Consider the following 18,540-nt stretch of genomic DNA (forward strand, 5'->3'; position numbering starts at 1 on the left):
AGAATGAGAATCTGTCATGACCCACCAGAAGTGATGTCACGGCCAGAAGTGACATCATCTAACAGGAAAATTTTTAACAATCCTAGGCTGCAATCCTATCCACACTTATCCAGGAGTAAGTCCCATTGACTATATTGTTAAAAGCATATACATAGTAGCCTGTTCAAAGTACAGGTCTGTAACATTTCCCCACATGCAGTCACTTACCACAGTAGCATCAAGTCTAATATATTAAAAACAAGATATTGAAATGAATAGGAATCCACCTGAAATGGGCTTACATATTGCTCCTCAGCTTATCCCTGCATCATTTCCCTCTCTTTTCTCTGTTCCCCTGTGTATTGTAAGCCTCTCGGGACAGGGTCACCTTTCGTCCTGTTCTGTGTGAATTGCCATAAAATTATCAGCATAGATTACAGTGATCCAGCAAGTCTTTCCTGTAAAAAAAAAAAAGTGTCATGAATTGTGGCCTCAAGAATTTTGGGACCCGAATCATATGAAGGCACCTACATTTAATATAACTTGGGAAGTGAAAATGTTTCGTACAATGCCCAACAGTGAGTTTGTCTGCTTGCTTGTTTGTCTGGCTGATTTTCTTAAGGGTTTATAAGTTAAGCCCAGTTCCACCTGGAAACTTTATAGGTTAAACCCAGTTCCACCTGGAAACTTTAGTCACGGAAGAATGTCCAGCCCGAGCATAATGTGCTCCATTTAATAAGCAGCCTTCCTCATTATGTGCCAAGCCTCAAGTTCAAATTGGTCTCATGGTATATGCTCTCAATTGCACACTTGTGCAATCACAGTTTTTAATGGACTTGCTCAGATATAACTAAGGGCAGCACTGGAAGTTAACCACACGGCAAAGATGACCTTGCGCACATTCCTGGGCTAATACCAATTTAGTGTAATCCAGAAGAGAATCCAGTCCCTTCTCTCAGGGCAGCATTTGGAGATTGCAAAGCTGACAACAGGTGAAGAAAAATCAAGTTAACTCAGTAGCTGCTGAATCCTAAAGGCATTTACCTGGAAATAAGTCTGACATATCAATAAGGGGACTTCCAATTAAGAGCCAATTCCTACAACGTGCCCTGAGTTGCAGGTTCATTTGCTCACGGCAGTAGAAGTGACATTGGTAAACCAGTTGTGTGACGGCATTAAAACGTACTCCGATCACACACCACTTCATAGCGAATTTAAGTTTCCCAGATGCTAGTCTGCCCTCTAGGTAACATGAAGATTTAGAGTAAATGTAGTAGTTAGTTGGCAACCTTCAGTCTCGAAAGACTATGGTATCGCGCTCTGAAAGGTGGTGCTGGAACAGCGTCTAGTGTGGCTGAAAAGGCCGATTCGGGAGTGACAATCCCTTCCACACTGGGAGCAAGTGCAGTCTGTCCCTGGCCTGTCTCCCTGGCTATGGGCCTTCCTTCTTTGCCTCTTAGCCTCAGACTGTTGGCCAAGTGTCTCTTCAAACTGGGAAAGGCCATGTTGCACAGCCTGCCTCCAAGCGGGCTGCTCAGAGGCCAGGGTTTCCCACTTGTTGAGGTCCACTCCTAAGGCCTTCAGATCCCTCTTGCAGATGTCCTTGTATCGCAGCTGTGGTCTACCTGTAGGGCGCTTTCCTTGCACGAGTTCTCCATAGAGGAGATCCTTTGGGATCCGGCTATCATCCATTCTCACGACATGACCGAGCCAACGCAGGCGTCTCTGTTTCAGTAGTGCATACATGCTAGGGATTCCAGCACGTTCCAGGACTGTGTTGTTTGAAACTTTGTCCTGCCAGGTGATGCCGAGAATAAGTCGGAGGCAGCGCATGTGGAAAGCATTCAGTTTCCTCTCCTGTTGTGAGTGAAGAGTCCATGGCTCGCTGCAGTACAGAAGTGTACTCAGGACGCAAGCTCTGTAGACCTGGATCTTGGTATGTTCCGTCAGCTTCTTGTTGGACCAGACTCTCTTTGTGAGTCTGGAAAACGTGGTAGCTGCTTTACCGATGCGTTTGTTTAGCTCGGTATCGAGAGAAAGAGTAAATGTGGATGTTCCTTAATAGTGTGCATTACAGAAGACTGGAAAGATTTATGATTACCCTTCCATATCTCCCACATCTGATAAAGACCACAAGGCAAACACTTTTCTACCAGGCTGGAAAAGTCCTAGAGCTTCATTCCACCCGCCTCCCAGCTCCCCTCAACTACATCCAGTGGTGTTGCTAGAGGGGTGCAGGTTGCACCAGGGGTAGGTGCGGGACGGTGACACTACTACTTGCCAAAAAATTTTAAATCTTGGTATTTCTGAATAATACCATCATGTCATATATATCAATCGGTGCATAATTTCATGCAGAACACAATGAAACAAACGGTGTTGAAATATCTCTATTCTATCAATAGTTATAGGCAAAAACTCAGCAGGAGAGGGGCAATGGTAGATCACCACACACACTGCCAGGGGTCTTGCCCCACCTTCTGCATGAGAGGAGATCCATCATGGGGGTGAAGCGCTGGCCTCCAGCACTGGGTGATGCAAACCCTAGAGATGCCACTGACTATATCCCTGGCACTTATTTCCAGGAAGTCAGCATGTGCCACCTGGTCGAAAAAGAAACTGCTTTTGCAGTGCTGATTCAAAATCTCACAGTATCTGTAGCAGTGTCCCAAATGCCACCGTCCCCTTCTCCCACAGCACAACAATCTTCCTTCTAATCATAGCATATTCTACTCTAGAGAAAGTGGATTAGGAAGTGTGGTGGAGAGCAGAGTAGAGGACTAGAGTGTTGCTCTAGTAAAATAAATAGTGTGGAGGAGAGAAGAGTGGGGGGCTAGAGTCACACTATTCCACCACTCTAGCCCACAACTCTTCTCTCCTTCATACTGCTTCCCCCTCCCCCTTTAAATCCAGGAAACAGAATGAGGATAAGGAGCAGTGGGAAAAGGAGATTTTGTGGGAATCCCCAGCAAATCCACTGTCTGAGACAACCACCTCAGGTGACCTCAAGGAATGGCTAGCCATGTGCTTCTGAGCACATACAGAGTGCACTTTGCCTTTTTTTTTTAAGGGACAGAACTTTTTCTCTTTCTCTCAATCAAGTAGTAGTTATTGATTTGAATCAGAAATCTTTGTTTCTATGTCTTACTATGCCCATAGACTTCACTGCAGTAATCTAATCAAAGAATGGTTTAGGAATTACATTATTTTAGCAATTCCACTGGAAATGTAAATAAGTTGAGTGTTGGGAGAGTTAGAACAGACAGAAGAAAATATTTCTTTATCCAGCGTGTAATTAGTTTGTGGAACTCTTTGCCACAAGAAGTAGTTATGGCCTTGCCTGGATGCCTCTAAGAGGGGACTGGACAAATTTCTGGAGGAGAAGTTCATTACGGGTTACAAGTCATAGTAGATATGTGCAAGCTCTTAGTTTTAGAGACAGGCTGCCTCTGATTGCCAGATGCAGGGGAGGGCACCAGGCCACAGGTTGTGTCTGTTGTCTCGTGAGACACAGGAAGATACACAGGAGGTCTTGTGGACTAGATGGGCCTGATCCAGTGGGGCTATTCTTATGTAAGTCAAAACACAAGATGTTTTTGTTGCTGCTGTTTTGCCGTGTCTACGTTAGTGTCACATCAGATTATGTGTCATTGTGATCATTGTAATTGCAATAATGACTACCGAGATTTCGTACCAATCCTAGAACAAGCTGGAAAACAAGAATTATTTCTGAGCACCTTTGAGCAACCAACTGCAGGGGGACCAGGGAGCCTATGAGTTATTAGTGAATAAACACAATTGCCATGGCTTTATAAATAATATTAGCAAGCCAACCTATCAACAACAAACACCAGAAAAATTAAGTTATAGCCTCATAGGAGACTGGCAGGCAATAGTTGTGATTTATGGAGGTTATAATGATTAGATCCAGGGTAAGATACATCACTAATTTGGTGTCATTGCATAGATAAATTTATCCTGTCTGACAAGTTGTTCATTTTCCTTGTTTTTTTAAAAAACCATGTTTATTTTTTTTCCTTTCTGATTAATAAAACAACAGCAATGCTGAAAGTCATCCGTGTTTGCAACTACACAGACAGAACAAAGAACATTACATTCATTTATTTAGATCGTGCTCATTTATTTGAATGCAGTGTTGCTAATTCCCTGATGGGAATTTAGGAGACAACGTCAACCTGTAGGAACCACCACATTCAGGAGAAGGACCCTTATGGGAGGGAAGACAAAGAAGATGGGAAGCTCAGCAGAGAGGGGGCTCACGGGAAACCCCCAACCATCAACTCTAATGCAAAGGTGGCAGGCAACTGTCTCCCCACCACCAGTGGTCAACCCAGGAGGGTGCTTTACAATTGCAACAACCTGAGCAGTTTCTTTTGACCTAGAAAGACATCCTTTAAGAGTACAAGTTCTACTTGAGAGCAAGGAACAGGAGCCAGTAAACAGACATGGCTAGAAAGTCACATATTCAATGCAGTAGGAGGGTTCTATAGTGCCTTATGTTTAGAGAAGGTACTAGTAGCTCCCCCTTCCCTCTGGCTGAGGCCACAAGGGACCTCGTATCCTTTTAGGCAGAGGTGTTCTCAGAAGGGAGGGCAAAGTTTTTCAGGACCTTCCCCCTTGCCTTCAGAGCAATTCATGGCAGGGAAAGCAATGTGGAAGAGACACCGCCTGAATGGCTCTGAAGGCGAAGGAGAGGGGCCACTTTACACGGGTGTTCAGGTGCCTGAAAAACATAGCGCTTTGCTCCCCCCCCCGGGAATGCCACTTATTTTTATCTATCCTCAGTATCAAGTAAAGTATCAAGTAAAGAAGGAAGGCCCATAGCCAGGGAGACAGACCAGGGACAGACTGCACTTGCTCCCGGTGTGGAAGGGACTGTCACTCCCGAATCGGCCCTTTCAGCCACACTAGACTCTGTTCCAGAACCACCTTTCAGAGTGTGATACCAGAGTCTTTCGAGACTGAAGGTTGCCAACTACTAACTACTACCTCAGTATCAGCTTTTGGAGGGCCCTGGGCAAAAGCCCTGTGAAGGACACCCAGTGGTGCTCTAAAAAGTATGCATCGGCTGAGCTCGGCCGATGCAGGGGTCTGGGAAAGGATGTGGGGAGGGCAGGGAGGAGGTGGGAGGGAGCCATTTGAGGCAGGTGGCAGATGTTCCCAGGGAGTGGGATGCAGGGCCAGGATCCAGCAGTTATGCCGGATCCTGATCCCATATGGTGTCCATGATGCAAGTAGTAGATTTTGCTGCAAGAACCTTCTGCACACTACAGCACGGGAAGCCTCCTCATTGGGGCCCTGGACCTTCTGAAGGATGTACTGCACTGAAATTTGTAAAGTGGTGGTGAGAGGAGATGAAGAGGAGACAAACTCTGCCACTGCTTCCTACTACCTCCTCGTAATTCCAGTGGGGAGGCAGTAGTGGACCCTCATCTTCCTCATCTTGCTTAGTGGCGCCCAGATATCTCAGCCTTCAATGCAGTCACCCAAGAGTGCAGAATGGCACTAGCCTGCCAAAGCATTCGTGCCAACGTTCCCAACCTTAAAATTTCTGACCAAGGCAGGTGGGACAGGAAGCCTCACTCTTTTTGGATACGAGAAGCTGCCAAAGGCCTCGACATCACGTCCTTGATGTCAGACCTCCCCCTGCCCAACCCATTGCACCTGCTCTTGTAAACAGCAAAGCTATCCAAACCACACAATGACTTAGCTCCCAGGGATGTACGCACGATTCTATATCATTTACATGTTTTATGCATGCCAGCCTCCAGAAGGTTTAATTTACAATGCCACAAACGGTTGGAAACTGTAGCTACGTTTGATCTATTACGCCTGGCTTTCCAACAACTGCACGTAAAATCCCATAAAAGTGTCCGTGATCCACACGAAATATTATCATACCTACTTCTTGCAAATGGTCAGGTTATCAAGAAATCCAAAGGCATATTTCTATCATCAAGCTGTGTGTGTGTGTGTGTTTTTTTTTTAAGTGCTTGCTCTCTAAAGCAAGCAAGCAAGAGTAACCCATTGCGGCCTGCCTGGACACATTTTACATTGCCCCCTTGCTAGAGGTGGATGGAATTCTACCCTGTCAAATCTCCTTTGCCTACATCATCTACTTTTGGGAGACTTTTATAGGTAGAATTAGGGATGCACAAACACTTTGCTTTAGGGGAGGAGATTGGGACAGTGGTGATGGGACCTTTACTTTGAGTCTTTGGCAAGTGGTTAATTTGGTTGCTCACAAAATCTTGAGTGTCTCAGTTCTGCTCACAAGCTTCTGAACAGGGAAGTTTTTCAAGCACCCCCTGCTCAAACGTTTGCGACGGGGCCTCCGAGAAGAATTTTATCAGGGGGTACAAATTTTCTTTTGGGCCCCTTTGCAAAGGGGTGTGTGTGAAACACAGCAGGGGAGGGTAGTGATGGGTGAGCAGAATAGGGACAGGGAGGGGCAAAGCAGGGTGAGGGGAGGGTAGAGAAAGCTGGAAAAGTCTTTGGAGCCCAGGTCTACCCACCCATGTGGCATCAGTAGTGTCCCCAGCATACCATACAGGCAACAAGTCTGAGCAGATAGGAAAAAGTCAGATCCCAAGAAATTTCTGGGCCCCCTCCTTTGGCTTCTGGGCCCTCCTTTTTACCCTGGGCCTGGGTACAAATTACCCCCTTTACCCCCCTCTCTTAGGCCCTGGTTTGAGACACCACTAAGTAGAATTCTGTGGATTAAATGTGAAGGTAACGTTGTGTTCTATATGGGAATGAGCGACTACCCACACACAGCTCGTCACTGCAACAAAGATGGATTAGAGCCTATACAGTGTAGTGGTGGAAGAGCTGGACTTGGACTTGTAACTGGAAGATCCAGATTCAGATCCCCACTCAGCCAAGATCCTGGGTGTTCTTGGGCCAGTCACTGTCTCTCAACCTCACCGATGTCACAGGGTTGTAGTGAGGACAAAGGAGGAAAGGAACTTTGTACACTACCCCTGAGCTCCTGGGAAGAAGGGCCAAATAAAATGTAAAAAATAAAATAAAATAAACTCTGTGCACTGCATGTAGCGTGAATGGGGTTTGCATCAGACATGACATCCCTTCAAGTCCTTTTGAACACTTTAGCTGGTCCAAAAGACAGTGACCCAGTTATTTTTCTGGCAGCAGAAGCAAAAAAATCTGCACAGGTTACTTGCTAGTTTCTGGGCACAGTTTTAGATGCTGCTAATTATTAAATCCTTACGCTGTCTGGATCAATCCAAGTGAGGGGAATGGGCATGAGGTCAGTCAGCAAAGTCACTGCCCAAAGCTAGAGAAAAAAACAAAAAAAAAACCTATCCTTAAAATGACATCAAAAAGATTATCAAGACACCAAGCAAGTTCCAGATCACGAAGAAGCTGATCATCAGCAACAAAGTTTTGGTGCACTACCAGCTTCCAAGCTTATTATCATTATTGCTATCAGTTCGATTGAGCCCACAAGTGGTATGTAAGAGAGTGTCTGGTCTAGAGGATTGAGCCTCCATTTGCCTGAAGATAACATCCGAAGGTCGCCAATTCAAGGCCACCAGCACCATGCGACCTTGAAGCAGCTGACAAGCTGAGCCAAGCTATTCCATCTGCTCTGAGCGTGGGAGGATGGAGGCCAGAATGTGTGACCAGATCAAGAAAGAAACATCTGAATGTTGTGGTTTCTTGAAAGATAGAAACCTTCTTTCAAATTGTAAAAATCCCTATGGGGATTTAAATTGCCTGCCTATGTAAACCGCCTTGAATAAAGTCTAAGGAGAAATCTGAGGACCAAGAAAGGTGGTGTAGAAATACCTGTATTATTATTATTATTATTATTATTATTATTATTATTATTATTATTATTATTAAGTGATCATGCTTATTGGGATCATTTAGATCTGGCTTGCTTTCTAGCAATATGGCCTGTCTAGGTGCATTTTCCCTGATGAAGTTCTGAAAAAAAAAAACCCAGAACTAAATGTTGGACTTTTTTAACAACATGGATTCTAATTCTCTGACACAACCATAGTCTTCTCACCCGAATAAATATATGTTAAATTGTTGGATTATTGCTGGCCATGAAAACCTACCAACATATATAGTTTAGATCTCTTTCCTAGCTTGATCCTATTTGAAATTACAAGAAGAAAGAACCATTTCACCTTATAACAGTTGTTCCCAAACTGTGTGTCCGGGACCCACCAGTGGGTCATGACCCAATTTTTATTGGGTCACAAAACTTACAAAGCCGGTTAGGCTCATAAGCATCTAGGGTTAAACAAGTTGCTACTTGGGGAAGGAGCACTGCTGCCTAATCATCATTATAGCCACACCCCTTGGGATTTATAAATCGGTTAGCAGCCTCCAGGGCCTCTAAAAACTTTCACAACCACTGGCTATTGCTGCACACTTTTCAAGAACATCAAGCTGCTCCTCCAGTGTGGTTTCTACTCCTGCCCCCAATTATCCCTTTGTAGCATGCTTGATGGAAGCAGAAGTATGCTTGGCTTTGAACTCTAGGAAACATGTCAACCCAAGGGGGCTTGTATTTGGAACCTCAAGGACGAGGAACAATAGACTAGAAGTGCAAACCTAAGCATGTCTACTCAAAAGTAAATTTCATTGCTTTCAGTGGGGCTTACTCCCAGGAAAGTGTGTATAGGATTGCAGCCTAAGAAGCTCTGCTGAATCATGTCAAAAAGTTTAGCATCCTATTTTCGACAGTGGTCAAAGAAGAGTCCCTGGGAAGCCACACACAGGAGCTTCTTCTTTTGCTTCATTGCAACTTGCATACTTTCCCTGAACCTGGAAGTAGCCTACAGCTGTCATGGCTCGTAGTCAAAGTAGGACAAAGTTCCAAACAACACAGTCCTGGAACGAGCTGGAATCCCTAGCATGTATGCACTGCTGAAACAGAGATGCCTGCGTTGGCTCGGTCATGTCATGAGAAAGGATTATGGCCAGATCCCAAAGGATCTCCTCTATGGAGAACTCGTGCAGGGAAAGCGCCCTACAGGTAGACCACAGCTGTGATACAAGGACATCTGCAAGAGGGATCTGAAGGCCTTAGGAGTGGACCTCAACAGGTGGGAAACCCTGGCCTCTGAGCGGCCCACTTGGAGGCAGGCTGTGCAGCATGGCCTTTTCCAGTTTGAAGAGACACTTGGCCAACAGACTGAGGCAAAGAGGCAAAGAAGGAAGGCCCACAGCCAGGAAAACAGACCAGGGACAGACTGCACTTGCTCCCATTGTGGAAGAGATTGTCACTCCCGAATCGGCCTTTTCAGCCACACTAGATGCTGTTCCAGAACCACCATTCAGAGCGCGATACCATAGTCTTTCGAGACTGAAGGTTGCCAACTACTAGCCATTGATGGGTATGACCTCCATGAATTTGTTCAATCGTCCTTTCAAGTCTTCTAATCTATGTACCTAGCACTATATGTGTGGTTAGCAATCTAGATGAGCTGTCAGGGACCTGGTGCCAATCCCTGACTGCCCATGACAGTGGAATGACTGTCTTGAATGACAGAGTCATTCTGTCATCCCCTCCTATACTGCATCCCCCATTCAGGTATTCAACAAACTATTGCGCTTTCCCACTTGATTTTCTCACTGCTGCTTAATTCTTGTGGATTAACACTTTTTGTTTCTGCATGCACCAATCCAATTTGCAACATTCAGGTCACGGGATTTATAATGCCAGCAATGGGAATTCGATCCAGATTGTACAGTATTTTCAGTTGTGAGCAATCCAATCTGATTTTTCAGATGCCAAAATTTTGTTTTATGGGACGTTAAACAGCTGGTTTTCTCGGTACCATCAAATTTAATTCCAGCCTGTGGTTTCCACGGTGACATGAATTCCACAAGGCTGCAGTTTGACACTTGTGAGCACAGGAATGTTGTGTCCAATACGACATGCAGTTATGCAAGTACTGCTTGAAGATGGAGTGTATTGGTTTTACTAATGAAACAATTACTGCAGAATTGTGTTTCCTTTCTCTTAAGAGAAAACAATTAATACATTAAGGCCGTGTGACACCAAAATTGTTTACGGTGAATTTTTAATATACAATTCAGGGCTCAATCCTATCCTGTTGGAACAGACAAGCCAAGAGGCATGTGCTGCATCCAGCATAGGACAGATGCTCAAAGTAGTTCAGGCAGAGGTAAGGGGAAACTTTTCCCCTTCCCTCCAGGTAAGGCACCCTAGCCCCTATGGCTCACCTCAGACTTGCGCCACCTCCTGAGCACAAACTCCCCGGGAACGGGGCTTGGGATCTGGCATAACTGCCAGGTCCCAGCCCCACCTCCCACTCCCCCCACCCACCCCTGGGGCCACCCACCGCCTGCCTCCCCCGCCTCGGAATGCCTCCCTCCCGCCTCCTTCCCACCCACCCAAGAGCCTTGCTGGACTGATGCATGTCTCAGTGCCTTGTATCAGCCTCCGCAGGCTAGCGTGCCTATGCGTTGGATATCTATGCCCTTCAAAGGAAGGAGAATTTGGGGCTGGGAATCAGTTGCATAGCTATAGGGGGAACAGTACTAAGTTTTGCAGGGTGCCTCAATGCGCTATGCAAGCTGTCCCTCCCCTCACTGTTGGAGCGATTCCCGGCGGCAAGAGCAAAGCAGCAGAGAGAAAAGAAGAGGAAATCAAAGGCCTTCCACCAGTGGCATAGCTAGAGGGGGTGCAAAGCACTAAGTTTTGCAGGGAGCCTCACCGCAGTGTACAAGCCCCCCCTCCTCCTCCCCTTCAGAGCCATTCTGGGCAAGGGGAGCAAAACAGAGGCATGTTCCACTGCACCTGCGCTACTGCTTGAAATAGTCTGACCCCTTCCCACTAGCAAAAATTAGGGCAATGGAGAAAGAAGGAATCTGGATCTACCCTCTCCACTTGCTGCCCATATTGCTGGAACAGGGGTGTCCAAAGTTTTTGGCAGGAGGGCCACATCAGCTCTCTGACATTATGTGGGGGGCCAGGGAAAAAAAGAATTAATTTACATTTAAAATTTGAATAAATTTACATATGCTTACATAAGTGAATATATGAAAGATGCTTATATGAATGAATGAAGGTCTTGCAATAGCTCAAGGCCTATAAAAGGCTCTGCACAAAGCTAGGCCGACTTTTTCTTTGCTGCCGCTACTGCACCACAGGCATAAAAAAGCAAGAAATGGAGGGAGCCCTCATCCCACAGCTCACGCAAGAGGTCAAACAGTCGCCTTCATGCTGAGAGCAGTTGTGTCGGGCCAGTTCGGGCTCCAACAAATCTCCGGCAGGCCAGAGGCTCATTGGAGACTGGGGGTTCCCTGAGGGCCACATTGAGAGGCCTCGAGGGCTGGAAGTGGCCCCAGGGCTGGGGTTTGGGCACCCCTGTGCTGGAAGAATGAATAAAATGCTCAACGGAAAGATTTGGAATGCTAGTGGGAAGGACTCCAGTGAAGGGCGGGGTTTCTAAGCTTCCTATTGGCATGGAAGATGAAACAGTTTTTTCAACTATTTTTTTTTTCCCAGGGAGAAATCATTTCATTACCATTACTGCCAGGTGAGTCAAAACAAGTTTGCCCACTTTCAATTACTTGGTTTAACCAATAAAAGTCTTTTTTAAAAAAACAAAACAAATGACATGAAAGCCCCGTTTCCATTTTGAAAGGTCAAGCTGTTCCACTTCAGTACTCTCCTGTATAATCTTCTGCCTTCAAAGGTTTAAATAGACCAGCATGCAAAACATCATTGATCAGAAGAGTTTGGAAAACATCTCAGGCATTGAGAAAGTCAATTTTATTTTATTGGATCTTATTGCTTTAAACATAGACTTGTCCTACCACTCCAAAGGGACCAGAGATGGCAAATAGAGTATAGAAAACAAAAACAAAAACCCAAATGTGTATTTTCTATAATTTGCTACAATTTGCATTTACATGACAGTTAATTGGGATAATTAATTTTAGGTATGGCTAATTAGTCAAGAGGTGATATTAACTTGGGTGATAATATCATAGGTGATATTATCTAAGCTTGAATCTGGAAATTAATGGGGGGTGGGTTGAAATCACCCCTCAAAGGAGGAATGACCCCCCTCCCTATTGCTGCTGGGATAAGTAAAGGGAGCACTTATTGGGGGATTTGTAGTAGAGAGGCAGAGAGTGGGCCTTTTTGCCAAGGCTCAAAAACAATCTTATTTCTTTCTGATTTTTTGGGTGGTGTGTGTTGAGAGTTTAGTTCAATTTTCAGCCGGCTCAAAACAAGAGTCAACATTCTTGCCCTTATCAACGTGTTAAGATTTAAAATAAATTCCAAAGTACTAGATTAATAAGTGACAAAAACCTGTAGTGGCTGTTAGCAGGCCCAGGAGCCCTGCAGAGGAGACCACAGGCTCCCCGGATGCTCCAGAGGGCTGGAATTGTCATAAGTAAGTTTAAAAAAAACAAAACACACTTTTGACCCTGGCAGTGGCGTGATCATGGTGATCGTGCTGGTGACTTTGACATCACCCTGCCCCTTAAGGGGGCAGAGACAGGGCTTCCCTGGCTTGGGGGGGGGGAAGGGTTCTGATGTCCCAGTTTGGGAACCTCAGCTCTAGATGTATGTTTGCACCTTAAATTCTAGCTATAGACATATGAAGGCGCCTTATGAATAGATCTTTGGACTATCTAATTCAGTGTTTTCTTCTTTGGTCTTCAAGGTGTTAGGAAAAGGGGCTTTTTTTGTAACCCTGCTGCTCATGATTTATTTTAATGTGGCTTGGACTCTGAACATGGCCTGTAAAGAAATTTTGCAGTCTGGAAGTCTCCTTGCCATAAGGGGACATTTGTCCCCTTGCCTGGGGGAAAGCCCAGCCTAGTGCAATGAATCTATTTGGACCTGCACCTGCTAAATTGCAAGCAGAACTGGCATAGGAAGGGATAGTATATGGCATGTACTGCTGTGGTCGATCCTGCCCCATCCTGGGCCCTATCTGTTCTCCCCCTGCCCTCCGCTGCTAGGTATGGAGCTTACCTGCTCCAGTGCATGTCAAGGTCTGCACTGGCACCAGCAGGATGCATGTAGAGGCCTGCACTGGCACCAGCCTTCCTACCTGTGCTACTAACTCCTACTCCGTCACAATGTGCTTTATGGCATGTTTGCAACAGCCTGCACCAGGAGAGTGTGCACTCTGCCAGCACAAATGGATTGTACCATGAGTCTCACTGGTTGAAAAGCGATGGGTTAAGCCATAGGATGTTTGGAAACATTGGCATGTTTCTTCACTGAGCAGTGCCACCTCCCCATACGTATATGTGCATTGACAGTACGTATTTTTAAAAATTTGATGTAGCAAAACGTACAACAAAGCAGGCTCAAAAAGGTAGCTACAAAAGACTCAGGAAGGCCTGTTGAAATAGACAGTTCAGTTGATACTGAAAGATTTGCAGACTGCTACCCACACCTCCAGGAAAAGGGAACTCCATATGGTGAGAGTGACAACTGAGAAGGCTCCCTTGCAAGGGCCTGTCTGCCCGGCCTCTGAAAGTGACAGAATCCACAAGAGGACATTCCTAAACGATCTTACAAGCAGGAGCAGTGATGGTCCAACAAGTCATGGGTGTGTCCTCGGTGCAAGGAGCTCCAGGGTCTCAGGGAACGCGTCCGCTCCCTTGAAGCCTTGGTAGCCGACCTGGAGAAGCGCAGGCAGGCAGAGGAGGACCGTGGGGAGACTTCCGGGGACGATCAGGCTTCGTCCCAACCTCAGGCGTGCAGCTCCTCAGCTGCCCAGGTGGGAAGTCTCAGGACTGGAGGACATCATCCGGGAGAGGAGGGAAACAATCCCCTAGGGGGGACCCCTTCTCCAGGGGATGGGCCCGTATCCGAACGCACTCAGGATACTCCTTGGCGGGAGGGGGGTCAGGGGCTTCTTGTAGTGGGGGATTCGATTATTAGAAACATAGAGAGGGTGGTTTGCGACAGATGTGAGGACCGCATGGTGACTTGCCTGCCTGGTGCGAAGGTTGCGGACATCACTTCTCGTCTAGACAGGCTAGTAGACAGTGCTGGGGGAGAGGTAGCGGCTGTGGTGCATGTCGGCACCAACGATGTGGGCAAGTGTAGCTGGGAGGTCCTGGAGGCCAAATTTAGGCTTTTAGGCAGGAAGCTGAAAGCCAGGACCTCAAAGGTAGCGTTCTCTGAAGTGCTACCTATTCCATGCGCAGGGCCAGCTAGGCAGGCGGAGATCAGGGGTCTCAATGCGTGGATGAGACGGTGGTGTAGGGAGGAGGGGTTTAGATTCGTTAGGCACTGGGGAACGTTTTGGGAAAAGCGGGGCCTGTACAAGAGGGACGGGCTCCATTTGAACCAGAATGGAACCAGACTGCTGGCGCATAACATTAAAAAGGTGGCAGAGCAGCTTTTAAACTGATCCCTGGGGGAAGGCCGACAGGAGCCGAGGGGCATCCGGTTTGGGACTCCTCATCCCTATGGGATGAGGATGGGGAGGTTAGAGAACAACAAGACAAAGGCAGGGTAGGAGAAGAAATTGGGAAAGGTAGGGTGATGGGATGTGATAGACGGTTTGGCACAATGAGAGGATGCGGGGACAAAGGAGCGAATAAGCAGCCCATCCTGGGGCATTCCGTGTACAAATGCTTTTATGTGAATGCCCAAAGTCTACGAGCAAAGATGGGAGAACTGGAATGTCTGGTGACAAGGGAAAACATTGACATAGTGGGCATAACGGAAACCTGGTGGAATGTGGAGAATCAGTGGGATACCGCAATCCCGGGCTATAAACTCTACAGGAGGGACAGAGAGGGGCGTGTTGGAGGTGGGGTGGCCGTTTATGTTAAGGAAGGGATAGAATCCAGCAAAGTAGAGATTGAAGGTGGGTCCGACTCCACCGTAGAATCTCTGTGGGTTAAATTACCAGGCTTGTGCAGCGATGTAATACTGGGGGCGTGCTATCGTCCTCCAGACCAGAAATCAGATGGGGACCTTGAAATGAGGAAACAGATCAGGGAGGTGACAAGGAGGGACAGGGTTGTAATCATGGGGGACTTCAATTATCCTCATATTGACTGGGTCTTTGTGTTCTGGTCACAATAAAGAAACCGGATTTCTTGACGTGCTAAATGACTGTGGCTTAGAGCAGCTAGTCACGGAGCCCACCAGAGGGCAGGTGACTCTGGATTTAATATTGTGTGGTACGCAGGACCTGGTTAGAGATGTAAACGTTACTGAGCCATTGGGGAACAGTGATCATGCTGCGATCCGTTTTGACGTGCACGTTGGGGGAAGAATACCAGGCAAATCTCTAACAAAAACCCTTGACTTCCGATGGGCAGACTTCCCCCAAATGAGGAGGCTGGTTAGAAGGAGGTTGAAAGGGAGGGTAAAAAGAGTCCAATCTCTCCAGAGTGCATGGAGGCTGCTTAAAACAACAGTAATGGAGGCCCAGCAGAGGTATATACCACAAAGAAAGAAGGGTTCCACTAAATTCAGGAGGGTGCCCGCATGGCTAACCAGCCAAGTTAGAGAGGCTGTGAAGGGCAAGGAAGCTTCCTTCCATAAATGGAAGTCTTGCCCTAATGAGGAGAGAAAAAAGGAACATAAACTGTGGCAAAAGAAATGTAAGAAGGTGATACAGGAGGCCTTGAGGAACACATGGCCAGCAACATTAAGGGGAATAATAAAAGCTTCTTCAAATATGTTAGAAGCAGGAAACCCGCCAGAGAAGCGGTTGGCCCTCTGGATGGTGAGGGAGGGAAAGGGGAGATAAAAGGAGACTTAGAGATGGCAGAGAAATTAAATGAGTTCTTTGCATCTGTCTTCACGGCAGAAGACCTCGGGCAGATACCGCTGCCTGAACAGCCCCTCCTGACCGAGGAGTTAAGTCAGATAGAGGTTAAAAGAGAAGATGTTTCAGACCTCATTGATAAATTAAAGATCAATAAGTCACTGGGCCCTGATGGCATCCACCCAAGAGTTATTAAGGAATTAAAGAATGAAGTTGCAGATTTCTTGACTAAGGTATGCAACTTGTCCCTCAAAACGGCCACAGTGCCAGAAGATTGGAGGATAGCAAATGTCACGCCTATTTTTAAAAAGGGAAAGAGGGGGGACCCGGGAAACTATAGGCCGGTCAGCCTAACATCCATACCGGGTAAGATGGTGGAATGCCTCATCAAAGATAGGATCTCAAAACACATAGACAAACAGGCCTTGCTGAGGGAGAGTCAGCATGGCTTCTGTAAGGGTAAGTTTTGCCTCACAAACCTTATAGAATTCTTTGAAAAGGTCAACAGGCATGTGGATGCTGGAGAACCCGTGGACATTATATATCTGGACTTTCAGAAGGCGTTTGACACGGTCCCTCACAAAGGCTACTGAAAAAACTCCACACTCAGGGAATTAGAGGACAGGTCCTCTCATGGATTGAGAACTGGTTGGAGGCCAGGAAGCAGAGAGTGGGTGTCAATGGGCAATTTTCACAATGGAGAGAGGTGAAATGCGGTGTACCCCAAGGATCTGTCCTGGGACCGGTGCTTTTCAACCTCTTCATAAATGACCTGGAGACAGGGTTGAGCAGTGAAGAGGCTAAGTTTGCAGACGACACCAAAATTTTCCAAGTGGTGAAGACCAGAAGTGATTGTGAGGAGCTCCAGAAGGATCTCTCCAGACTGGCAGAATGGGCAGCAAAATGGCAGATGCGCTTCAATGTCAGTAAGTGTAAAGTCATGCACATTGGGGCAAAAAATCAAAACTTTAGATATAGGCTTATGGGTTCTGAGCTGTCTGTGACAGATCAGGAGAGAGATCTTGGGGTGGTGGTGGACAGGTCAATGAATGTATCGACCCAATGTGCGGCAGCAGTGAAGAAGGCCAATTCTATGCTTGGGATCATTAGGAAGGGTATTGAGAACAAAACGGCTAGTATTATAATGCCGTTGTACAAATCGATGGTAAGGCCACACCTGGAGTATTGTGTCCAGTTCTGGTCGCCGCATCTCAAAAAAGACATAGTGGAAATGGAAAAGGTGCAAAAGAGAGCGACTAAGATGATTACGGGGCTGGGGCACCTTCCTTATGAGGAAAGGCTACGGCGTTTGGGCCTCTTCAGCCTAGAAAAGAGACGCATGATTGAGACATACAAAATTATGCAGGGGATGGACAGAGTGGATGGGGAGATGCTCTTTACACTCTCACATAATACCAGAACCAGGGGACATCCACTAAAATTGAGTGTTGGGCGGGTTAGGACAGACAAAAGAAAATATTTCTTTACTCAGCGTGTGGTCGGTCTGTGGAACTCCTTGCCACAGGATGTGGTGCTGGCGTCTAGCCTAGATGCCATTAAAAGGGGATTGGACAAGTTCCTGGAGGAAAAATCCATTATGGGGTACAAGTCATGATGTGTATGCGCAACCTCCTGATTTTAGAAATGGGTTATGTCAGAATGCCAGATGCAGGGGAGGGCACCAGGATGAGGTCTCTTGTTATCTGGTGTGCTCCCTGGGGCATTTGTTGGGCCGCTGTGAGATACAGGAACCTGGACTAGATGGGCCTATGGCCTGATCCAGTGGGGCTGTTCTTATGTTCTTATGTTCTTATGACCCCCAAGCTGTGAATTTGAAAGTTCATCAGAAAGTTCATCAGAAAGAACTTGAACCCCCAAGTTCATCAGAAAGGGACAACACCAGATAATAATATAATAATAATATAATATACAGTATTTATATACCGCCTTTCTTGGTCTTTATTCAAGACTTTATTCAAGGCGGTTTACACAGGCAGGCTTATTAAATCCACGCAGGGATTTTTACAAATTGAAAGAAGGTTCTCTCTTTCAAGAACCACCACATTCAAGATGTTACGCTCCGATCTGGTTTAACATTCTGGCCTCCATCCTCCCACGCTCCGAGCAGATGGAACAGCTCAGCTGCAGCTTGCCAGCTGCTTCAAGGTCGCACGGTGCCGGTGGCCTCGAACTGCCGACCTTGTGGATGTTAATCTTCAGGCAAATGGAGGCTCTACCCTCTAGACCAGACCTCCTGCCCTGTGTAGGAGAACCTCTGCATAGTGTGGATCAGCGTGTTTGCCCTCATCTAGCCACTCCAAGTCCCCAAACAACTCCAAATATATATGTGCGTCAATAATCAATTAGATTAGATTACGCAGACACAGTTACAGCAAGTCCTCACTTAAAAGTTGTCAATAAGTTCTTGGAAACTGCAACTTTAAGCTAAATGACTTATAACGAAACCGATTTCCCTACAGGCAGGTTCAATAATACTTTCTCAAGCGGCTAGGTAGCGGAGTGCTTTCCTATTGTACTGCAAAATATTCTTACACCCCAGAATGCCTTGTGCAAGGCATTCTGCAGAGGGCTGCACAGGACTTCCTGCACCCCCCCTCCAGACCCTGGAGGCAGGGAAGGTAAGTGAAAATAAGCCCTCCTTCCCCAGTAGTGGTGCGATCCTGCGGATCATGCCACTGCCTTCTCCCTTCCGCCACCCCCTAAGGGGGCAGAGGCTGCAGTCCCCAGGCTGGGGCGTCGCAACACC

The 18,540-nt window shown here is 46.6% G+C and overlaps 1 protein-coding gene across 2 annotated transcripts in view; it reads right to left on the minus strand.

The window, feature by feature from the left end:
- The window catches only part of CDH8 (cadherin 8), a 276,615-nt gene that overhangs the window by 144,268 nt on the left and 113,807 nt on the right, over positions 1–18,540 (minus strand). The gene's annotated exons all lie outside the window — the stretch shown is intronic.

Source organism: Tiliqua scincoides, chromosome 9 (assembly GCF_035046505.1).
Source record: "Tiliqua scincoides isolate rTilSci1 chromosome 9, rTilSci1.hap2, whole genome shotgun sequence".
Taxonomy (NCBI): Eukaryota; Metazoa; Chordata; class Lepidosauria; order Squamata; family Scincidae; genus Tiliqua; species Tiliqua scincoides.